Consider the following 11,538-nt stretch of genomic DNA (forward strand, 5'->3'; position numbering starts at 1 on the left):
GCATATACAACACTTAACCTACAACCCTTAGACTCAAGGCATCATAGAAAGAATACACAAGGAATTAAAGACCATGCTACAAAACAGAGGGTGAAACTATACCATGTCCCCTCTTGATGCCTTGAACAAAAACTTATTTGCTTTAATTTTTCTTTCAATGTCAGAGTCTCCTATGGAAACAGCAGCCCGTAAGCATTGGGCCCCCTTTTGTGGGACCTCCTATCTCCCTATGATCTCATGGAAGGATCCTATAACAAATGAATAAGATGATCTGGGGCCCTTCCTAACCATGGGTAGCGGGTTTGCGTAGGTTAAGAGGAGCCTCACCCCATCTGAGTGCCTGCCAGAAAGTCAAGCCCTGGACCCCCAGAACCACCAAGAAGATGAAGAAACTAACTCTGGAGGAAAAACCTCATGAGCAAAGGACTCAACAATGCAAACAGACCTCATGTAGAGAAACCTTGGGTGATAAAGGTCTTGTTGACCAAGCCACCAGGTGGGCCCCTTTGCCTGGTGACAATCTCATCTCTAGGCCTATGATGATGGTCCTAGTGTGTGCAATGCTCACTGCTAACAGTGAAGCCTCTCACGATGTAAACTGAACTTTGGTCACTAGGCCACCACCTTTACCTTTAGTCAATTGGGAAGAGCCCTATTCAAGCTCTTTTCCAATAAGTCCAACCTTACTGATCCTGAGTTATCCATCGGGTAACTGTACCTGAAATACCAGCATTTTCATACCTACCGCACCCATTTGTTTCTCCATAGTTGATAATAATGAGACCTACAATCAGGACAGTCCCCTCTGTTTTGCTCTTGCCAGAGAAACAACTGTAGACAGCTATAATAAGCCATATGTTGGGCTGTCTCTCACTGAACTTAGAGTTATAGTTAATGCTACCTATAGTAATAGATTCCCCCATGGCAAATGCAAGAAACATTTGCTGCCAACATGCTCAACAATGCTTTTGAAAAGCTCCCCTCAGATAATGATAGCATCCCATGGAATCAATGTGTCACTGCCACACCTTATCTCTTCGATAAGAGGAATTTCTCTGGGGAAGAACAACATCTATGCACCTGGGTGGGCACAGCTCCCTGGAATGTAACTGATGTGCCCCAATACCATATGGGCAACTGCAGTAACTGCTCACGGGACAAGCCATTACCAACCAGTAGGCAGCAAATCAGTATGGCATGATGGACATCATGCCAATATTACTAGCTGCAACAGCCGGCTGGATGAATGGGTCTATACTGAGTCCAGACCCTGACCATGGATTTGCCTTGTGCCAAATTATACCCATACCCACTATGCACAAGCTTGTGTGACACCACCTTTTGCCATGTTAACAATCAACGATACTGATGGCATAAACATCACACATACAGAGATCCCTTGTGAGTCAATACATCCTGCTGGCTCACAAATTGTCTGACCTCTGCTGTGAAAGCTAAACCTATATTTATTCTCAGAGTGCCCCCAGCAATTTGTCTTCTAGTGACCATGTCCAGAGAGTGGAGGAGTCCATGGGACATGGAGATGAAGAACCTTCTGAATGAGATCCTGCACCAGACAAGGCGTACAATTAGCCTCATCATCACTGGGATTACTGCCCTTGTAGCTGCCATCACAGCCACAGCCACTGTCACTGCTTCCCTCACTCAGAGTAACCAGGCTGCTTAGACTATGAACAATGTGTCCACTGCCATGGCAGAAGCCTTTGCCATTCAAAGTAACTTAACTAAACTGTCCTGAGCTACTATTTTAGTCATCAGCAAGAACTAGCCCTCACCAGGAACAACTAGATATTCTATTTATGTTGCAGAGGCTCATTTGTGACCCTGAGTGTCATAGCATTTGTGTAACCCAATACGCTGTATTGAAAATGTAACCTTAGACTTCTCCAATTTTTCTCAGTATATTAAGAGCACTCAGTATATTAAGGACGCTAACTGTTATGACTATGCATAACCTTACCAAGGCAATTGTCAAAATCAATGAGACAAAGGTGTCTATCCAGGGATTGACTGAACATTGGAAAAATCTGATAGGCAAATTAACTAATCTTTATAATGCTATTATCCTGGCCCTACTGGTTATAATAGTGATAATTTTTTCCTGTGTTGTGAGGCTTATGTAACCATGTAATGGTCACCAAACAAAAACAGCAATGCTGGATAAAGTTCTTGAAGCACAGTCAGCGGGGGAGATGTGGGGACAAGTGCCTGGGGTACTGCATATATGGCATATGTAAAAGGCTTCTGAGAGGCAGGCCACTCCCCTGTGCTAGGCATGTGAGCAACAAACCACTTACCCCATAAGCACAGCCCTGGGTGAGAGGCCAGTGCTGCAGTCCCTGTGCTTGCTCCACGGCCCACTCCTCGATTGGTCGCTGCAAGTACAGTTAGCAGAAATTGCATTGGTGGCTGCCTGTAATCTGCTTAGCTCCTGCCTGAGTATATATACATGGTAACTGTGCACTAAAATCAGACCTGCTTCCTGCTTGCTCTCTGAAGGTCTTGATTAGTTACTCCGCAGCCACACTCTCCTCTACCTTATTCAGAGTACCTTCTGGCTGGAAAAGCAAGCCCATGCAAATAATGACTAAAAGGTCATCTACTTGCCCAAACAGGAAGGCCTGCACAAAGACTTTAGTATTTCTTAGGGAAAAGGTATTAAAGTTTCATATATACATAGATATAGATATAATTATATTTTTTCTGCTTTACTCTGGATCATGTGTGAAGGTCCACACTTTTGAGTTTGTTTACTGAGCTGTCTTCAGCAGGTCAAACTGTGGATTGTTAAAACTCTGTCAGTTAAAATGTCATTAACATTTCTATGTTATGCACCACAGTGGTTTCTTTTTTAAATAATGAACTAAGTGTCTAATGATTTTGAGAATTGATTTTCTTTGCTGCCCATCAGTGTATGATTTCCACAGTTAGGTGTTTAGACTTCAGACATCCTCTTCAGAGGTTTCCACAAGTCTCTGCACTATCAGCTCACCCCCACCTCAAACAATATGGCCCACTGAGGCAGGAAGGCAGAGCACCCATTGGGATAGGACCTGGGCCTCAGCAAGGGAACGAGGCAGGGAGGCTGTGCCATCCTGGAGGAGACATGGGCCTGAACAGCACCCTTCACTGCCTGGACAGCATCAGATGTGGGGGCTCTTCCTTATTGTCCTTTCTCTCCCAGCCTCGGCCAACCGCAGAACCTGTAAAGCGCTTCCTCCTGGACAGCAGAGCCTCGCCTAACCCTGGTGCTAATGGAGGCTTGGAAACTAAAGGAAGCTTGGAGTTTGAGCACTGAGACAGGATGCCCCAGCCAGCGCGTCTCCAGCTGCAGTGTCACAGGACGGCGTCCCCTGCCGGTCCCACTAGGCTGCTCCACTGCGTGGTTACCCTGGCCCTGGACTTGGCCTCTCTGCCACTGTGTCTAGAGGCCAAGTGGCCTCAGGGCTGTCTGTGCCTGGGTGTTTTCCTCCAAGGTCAGGACGCTGGTCAGACTCCCCTGGGCACTGTCGGTGTGTCTGCTGTTTTTCTGCCAGTGGTCCTCCCTGGCTGGCGCCTTGGCGTTCCTTGGCCCATCGCTTAGCAGAGCGGCATCTACACAGTGTGCAGTGCGAACCACCATGACTGAGCTGTCTCCAGCCTCTCTATGTGTCAAGTGCCTCTGTTTCTCTTGGGATGGCGGTGACTTACTCAGCCGCTTTTCAGAGTGTCTGTGGACTTCAGCCAGCAATGAACAGGGATCCCAAATGTTCCCAGTATTATGGAAACTTTTCCATTTTTGCCAATTCTTGTGAGCACTTGGCTTTTCATTTGAATTTTCCTGATGAGGCCTTGGTGACTTGCCATCAGCAGATTGTCTATGTGCTTATGTTCCTTTTTGTCTTTTGGACTATTTCAGTTTTGGAAAAGAGTCTGTGGATACTTCAAAACCAAACACAGCCATTGATTCCACAACAGAAAGTATAGGGCACTCAGAACACTTTTGGGAGTTTTAGAAATAAGAGTCATGTGTTATGAATTTTCTAACATATCTTGTAATTCATTGCCCAATTTAATTGGTGAGAGAGAGAGAGAGAGAGAGAGAGAGAGAGAGAGAGAGAGAGAGAGAGAGAGAGAGAGAGATTTCTCTTCCACCTCCTCTGTTTTGCTAGAAACTGTAACTTAATTTCTTTTAATTATGATTTCTTACAAACTACTGGTCTTCCATTGGAGGGCAGATTCCACTGAAAATCTAAGAAATTTTTAAAATTGGGACTTGGGTGTTTTGGAACAGTCTTTGTTTAACAAATGATTACATACTCACAATAATTAATAAGGAATAAATTTGACACCTTTAAACAAATTGTTGAATTTGGCTATGAATTTTTAATAGACCTATCTTTCACATATATTTGTGTAATCTTCAAAGACAAAGCTTGTGAATTAAAAAAAAAACTATCCCAAGTCTGTGGTTTAAAATACCACCTACAGTGTTTACTGTTGTGTTTCTTTTCTCCTCTTCTGATAATCTTGTCTGGATCTGGTTCCCCTCTTCACCACCTTTTCTTCTCAGTGTTGTCCCTGGTCAGGTGATGGAAGCTGCAAAGGACTCTAAGCAGAGCAGGAATAAAATATGCTGAGGAAACAGAACAGGGTGGAGAGGCTAAGGAAAACTTTATTTTTCCTTTTAAAAACTTTTTTTTCCTTGATCTTTTTCTCTTATTGTTATCATCATTACCATAAATTTAATTCTACATGATTAACTGATGGCAAAACAGTCCATCCCTTCTCCCCTGAGAGCCAGCCTTGCCATTGCTCCCTCGGGAGTGCCAGGGCTGCCCTAGGTGTCCACCACTGTCACCATGATACTTAGGCCTGCTCCTGCCCCCTCCTTCCCAGGCCATGCCTTGGGGAATGGCTCCTTCTGCTGCCCTATGAAAAGAACACTGTTTTCTCCCTGAGGCGGCTTGCCACAGGGCTCCCATTAAGACCTGTCCTCTGTGCTTCTGCTTGCTGATTCCAAATGACTCGTGTGCAGTGTGCTTGCCAAATCCATCCCATCTGAAGGAGTGCCAAGTCCAGGCAGCTCTGGTACCCTCAGCCACTCCCTTGGATGTGTCTCTTTGCACAAGCCAGGGCTCAGGGCCATTGGGGTGAGGGTGAATGATGCCCCAGTGAGCAGACAAGGCTAAGTGAGAAATGCTGCCTGTGGTGTTTACCTGGTGAGGTCCAGGGTGGAATAGGCGGCCCTGCAAGTGCACGTGTGGCACTTGGGGCTCCTGAGTGAGCCTGCAGCAGAGCGCACACCCACCTCAATGCTTCACCAGTGCACTGGGCATCAATCCTGCCAGGCCTGCCTGGTTCTAGGGGTCTGATCTGTTTGCCAAGAGCATGTAGGGGGACTTTACCACTGAAAATGGAGAACTGAAGACGTTGAATCTTCTGAGAGTACTGGGTGGAGGATGTGTGCTGCAGAAAGCAGCCAGGCATGGAAGGGAGGCAGGTAGGTAAGATCCACCACCCAAACTCTCAGACTCCAGTGGAAGGCCTGCAGACCAGGACTTAGGAGGAGTGAGGGAATGTGATGGAGCAGAGTGGTGTGTACTTAAAAGTGAGTTCCAAGTGCTGGAGATATACCTCAGTTGGTAGAGTGCTTGCCTCACATGCACAAACCCTTGTGTTCAACCCCCCGCACAGAAAGAAAGAAAGAAAGAAAGAAAGAAAAAGAAAGAAAGAAAGAAAAAAGAAAGACTCAAAAATGAGTTCCAAAAGAAATGTATGGATTAGGATGAAACTATATGTGTATGTGGCAAAACTAGAGGATGATAATTAACTTAGTTTTCTTTATAACTTAATACTTTAAATTTCTATATCATGAAATGGTGAGTGCTCAGTATTTTGAGTAAAAGGTACTAGAATTATCCTTGGTTGAAGATTCCCCACATTACAATTTAATAGAAACTTTAAGAGCAGCCAACTGTCATGAGAGGCACTAGATTTTTCCTTCCCAGATCTCACTTGTCCAAGTTAGTGAATTTTGTTTTCATTAATATGTTCCTGGAATAAATTTTTATTTCAAAATGTATAACATTCTACCATGATTATATGTATATATATTTATACATATATATATATATATATATATATTATGTATTATATGTATCCATCCATACATAAAATTCATGAAAAAATTAAAGTCTGAAACTCATGTGGAGAGCATATTTTGGGGCCAGCTTGCAAGATTATAGAGGAGAGTTGGTTAGGAAGTCTGTTTTGTGTGTCTCTCCAACATTAACAAGGATTTGTGGAGTGAGGTGGGGAAACAGACTTCACCCTGGGAAAGAGTTGTATGTCCAGGGGAGAAGCTGCCAGGTGTGTATCAGCTTTTTTCTCCATCCTTACACATTAACTAGCTTGCTGCTAGAGCACTCATCTTTGGATTCAGGTGTAGCTCTGCTTGTCAATCCAGATGGCACTGAATGGCACAGAAGATATAGTTTCATTAATAATCCTGGCATCTTAGGAGTGTGCTCCAGACCTGGGTTGAAGGGTGAACAGAGTCCTGAAATGTGCCTGTGGGTTGCCCCCAGAGGTAGATGCAGGACACTGAGGGAGACAGGAGTGAGCGATGTTGGCTTCCCAGGGCTGCAGGGAAAATGTGGATGTGGCTGTGTAGACTCAGTGAACACCACAGGAACACAGTCAACTCAGAAATGCACAGGAGGAAGAACTTAAGAGCAATTGAAAATATTTGATGTTGTAGTCCATTTAAAAATTCTGTGTGGGAGGCCATCCTTGCTCGTGATTTGAGTTACTTCCCTGGCTGGGTGAGAGGTACTTAGATACAGCTGTGTCAGAGCTTTCTCCACCCTTCTCCAGGCCCAAGGGCTTGTCTGTGCAGAGGCATGTCTGACCACTGACCCAAAGACTCAATCGTCGCCCCTGACCATGGGATGCTACCCCTCCTTAACCTTCATTGGATGGGATTTTCCCTGGAATTTTTTGTTCCCCAAAAGAAGCCCATTCCCTGGCGTGTTCTCTCTCTCTCTCTCTCTCTCTCTCTCTCTCTCACTAGCCTTGTTAGTAAACCTCGCTACCACATTAGGTGGCTAGAAGCTGGAGCTAGGAGGAGCCATCCTGGAGCTGGTTTTAAAGGTAATTAAAGTCTTGTCTCTTTAATTTAAAACTCCCTAGCATTTTCTCACAATTCAAACCTTATTTAATGAAGCCAGCGCTGGTTGCTGGGCAGAATTCTGTCTGTGGTAAATCTTTAATGGCACCTGCAATGGGCACAGGGTCTGCTAAACACAGGGATCTCAGTAGTAAATGGTCAGGGGGTGACTTCAATAAAGTGGAAAATTGAAAAAGCAAAACAAGAGGGAAAATAAGCTTCCAGAGACATGGTATTGCTCAGTTTGAGTTGTGAGTGATTTTCACTGATGTGGGAAATGTTTGTGACCAACCAGCTCACAGAAGGCACATTGCCTGAAGTCTCCATCTGAGTGTGTCATCAAGGCTTCTGAACTGTGGGTCAGAGCCTTTGGAACAGCTAGGACAGGGGCACAGGCAGGGTCCCAAACCTCACTCAGAGCTGGTCTTCTTGACTCACTTCTAGGTCATTTCATTTAAAAAAGGACCACAGCAAAATTCTGCTAGCAGTCCAGGGAATTAGAAATAAGGTTAAGAATTGATCTAGTGCATGATACAGAAACAACATTTATTAAAAATATATGCAAGGCTAAATCATTTATGCACTGTTAGTGACTTAATTTCATATATGCAAATATAAAAATTAATTATATTTAAGCTCAATAGTAATTATCAATGAGATGATCAATTTTTTGTTGTTCTTAATTATATATCAATTATATGTCACTATATATTAATTATATAATCATAGATATATAAAATCTCCATATTGAGGTAGAGATTATATATACAAAATATTACAAATAAGTATAAAATAAGGATACAAGTAACCACCTTCCAAGTATAAATAAATAACATGAACACCTATGACTTCCCATATGTAGAATAAAAAAGTTATGATTCAAATTCTACACATTAAGAAAACAGAGAAAAGTAAAATATATTTGTAAAGATATGTTGTTGATTTTGACTACATATATCTTTCATTTCTTACATATAAACAAGTAAAATGTTTAAAATCATCCTATATTTCATCCTCTGTAATTTTTATCTACTTAAAATTTTATTTAAAATGAAGTTTTATTGTCATAAAATTTATGTGTCTATTTGTGTATTTACTCATTTGTTCATGGGCTGCTGTGGTGCATGTCCTTGAGGGAGGACTCTCACATCCCAGGCTCACGGTAGAATGGTCTCTCTAGTATGGCCCATGTATGTTAGTCATGAGCTCAACACCCATGATTGAGCAACTGCTGAAGGCCAGGTCTGTCCTGGGCAGTTTCCATCTTGAGGTTAACCCTGGTGGAGCAATGACAATGAGTGATGAGTGGAATTGACATGTTCATTTAATAAACAGAAGGCCAAGGTGGGCTGCAAACCCCACACAGTAGAACAGTAAGGAGACCAGAGGAGTCTGGGTCCAGCAGGAGCATTGGGATTTTAAGAAGCCTGTGCAGGGTAGGCCTCCTTGAGAAGGTGAGAGGGGACCAAAGACTGGACTTCAGTTTGTTACATGGAATTAATGACACTTTGAGACCCAACATAGACTCAAAGGCCAATTGAGCAAGCTAAGCATGACCCAGGAGCGGATCAAGTGCAGGCTCGCTCTGTGAAATAAGCCATGGGTCTTGATTACAAAACATGCATCAGTAACCTCACTTATCAGGCAGACCTATGTAAGTGACATCGAGATGCAGCACTGTTTTTTTTTTCTAATTAATTAATTCTCTCTTTGTAGGAAAAGCAGAATCGAGATGAGGCCTGCCAACCACAGCACCAACACTGACTTCATCCTCATGGGACTCTTCTCCTCTTCCCACTCCAGTCTGGTCTTCTTCTCCTTCCTGTTTGGCCTTTTCATTGTGACCCTAACAGAAAACGCCCTCGTGATCCTGCTCATCCGCAGGGACCCGAGCCTCCACACCCCCATGTACTTCCTGCTCAGCCACCTGTCCTTCATGGACATCCTGCACGTTTCCAACATCGTTCCCAAGGTGATCACCGACTTCCTGTCAGGCCACAGAGCTATTTCCTTTGCAGGCTGTGGGATCCAGGTATTCCTGTCCCTCATGCTGCTGGGTGGTGAGTGCCTCCTCCTGGCTGCCATGTCTTGTGACCACTATGTGGCCATCTGTCACCCCCTGCGCTACCCAGTGATCATGAGCCAGAGGGTCAGTGTGCTCATGGCTGCAGGGTGCTGGCTGGTTGCGACCCTCAACGCCATGGTGCACACAGGGCTGGCCCTCCACTTCCCCTTTTGTCGCTCTAGAGCCATAGATCACTTTTTCTGTGAAGTTCCTGCCATGCTGAAGCTGTCCTGTGCAGACACTTCACACTATGAATGAGGGGTTTATGTGAGTGGCATTATTTTCCTGCTGATTCCTTTCCTCATGATATCAGTGTCTTATGTGCAAATTCTTCTCACCATCCTCAAGATGAAGTCATCAGAGGCCCGGAAAAAGTCCTTTTCCACATGTTCCTTCCACATGGTTGTGGTCATAATGTACTATGGGCCCTTTATTTTCACATATATGAGACCCGAGTCATACCACACTCCAGGCCAGGATAAGTTCTTGGCTATATTCTACACCATTGTCACGCCCACGCTCAATCCTGTCATCTACAGCTTCCGGAACAAAGATGTCTTGACGGCTGTGAAAAACATGCTCAGAAGTAGCTTCCCATATAGAAAATGAACAGGAAAGATGCCTGAAGTTAGTCTTCTTTCAATCATGAAACACTAAATGCTCTGTCTTTATGTTTCTATTTAGATTAATCTCAATGTTTTATTATCTTGAACACTATGTTGAAATAACATAAACATGTTGGATGAGTAAACCCAGGCAAAAACTGTGTCTGCATTACCCTTAATGATTTTTATCCAAAAGCTCTGAAAAGACTAAGTTCATATCAGCAACCACATGGCCTTAGGTTCTTCCAGTGCTCCCAAGAAAAAGCTTCCCTGGTTCTCCCAGTGTAACTCCCTGTACAGACTGCACGTCATTCCCCTTCTGTGTGGATAGGTATTTAGACTCACTTTGTTGAGATGCATCATGCTCAAAAATAATAGCGGGCAAACCTTACTAAGGGTGTTCAAGGTTGTTACAAAAGCTAAAGAATAAGATCCAAAGAGACTGTCCCTTGAGGACCCATGGACCTCAGCTTGCAGGTGGCCTCTGAGGCTGGCAGTAATTCTTCAGTACAACCCTCTGCCCTGCTGTGTCCTGCCTCCTGGTGACCCTCACGGGAGCAAGTTGCCCTTGTGCCCCTTCATAATAAGTCTTATCTGTGGAGGACACAGGGTTTGGTCCTGACACGAGCCAACCCACATCTTGAGGAGTAGGAGATTAGTGGTCAGTGTGGACTGGGGATTTGTGAGGTACTGTCCTCACAGCATAGCCCCTCAGAAACTTTGCTTGCAGTGACTATTCAGTGACAACTCACATAAAGGATTGCAGTCAGTTTTCACTGTATATTGTCTCTCTGTCTTCATATCAATGATAAGGTATAGAATACACGAGGGAAATTCATAAGTGAAAGCTTACTTCTGAATGAAAGAAGGAGCTAGAATTAGGGCTGGTTTTAAACCTGTCTTTAGCACATTTGTGTGTAGTGAAGTAGAAAAAAACTTAATCTCATCCTAAAATACCAGCTCAAAGAATATGTTCACACAACCACCTCCTTCGTGGGTGGAAATGATACCACCAGTTACCAGTTACCAGTGACGAGTTCTGCTCCCTCACATGTTGAAGTATACCATTAGAGAAGCATGCCACAGCAAGCATAAAATGCAGGGTTTATCTAAAAAGGGGGTCACATGGGCTTCTCCCAGGAGGGAGAAGGGGGCCATAGCTGGTATCCTGGTATCTCAAGAAGTGAGGTACTTTTGGTTTTTTCAATATGTCTCAGGCTTCCTTTGTTCTCCTGCTCTCTTCCATTATCTCTCTCCTTCCTGCATATGTGACTAGGCACAGGAGATGCTCAGGTGTGATGGCCTAAAGGTGAGAAGCAGATGGGCTGGAGGGGCCAAGAAGGAATGATCTGGCAGGAAGGAGGGCATAATTAACAACTTGTATAACTCCCTGTATGGAGGGACAATACCTGGGACAGGTTACCTTTGCAACAGGTTGGAGCAGGGGCAAGTTATTTGATAAGGGTGAAGGAAGGACTCTAAAGGCATTTCAGTGCCTCAGGGAATATTCTTCAACTTCCTGGCCTCCTTTATCCAACCTGACTTGATTTTCCTATCTACCCTGACTTCTTGTCTAATTCTGGCTTCAGAAATAGGTCTCTTCATACTAATCTGCTCATCCTTCCATTGCGCTGGCTCACCACTATGGTGGGGAAGTACTTGGAGGTAAATTATTGACAAGAGCCAACACAATCTAA

At 44.1% G+C, this 11,538-nt stretch overlaps 1 pseudogene; it reads left to right on the forward strand.

Annotated features, from left to right (window-relative positions):
- Positions 1-8,903: 8,903 nt before the first annotated feature.
- LOC144372637 (olfactory receptor 2AJ1-like) lies at positions 8,904-9,845 on the forward strand (annotated as a pseudogene).
- The last annotated feature ends 1,693 nt before the right edge of the window (positions 9,846-11,538 follow it).

The sequence above is a fragment of the Ictidomys tridecemlineatus genome, unplaced genomic scaffold, assembly GCF_052094955.1.
Source record: "Ictidomys tridecemlineatus isolate mIctTri1 unplaced genomic scaffold, mIctTri1.hap1 Scaffold_138, whole genome shotgun sequence".
Taxonomy (NCBI): Eukaryota; Metazoa; Chordata; class Mammalia; order Rodentia; family Sciuridae; genus Ictidomys; species Ictidomys tridecemlineatus.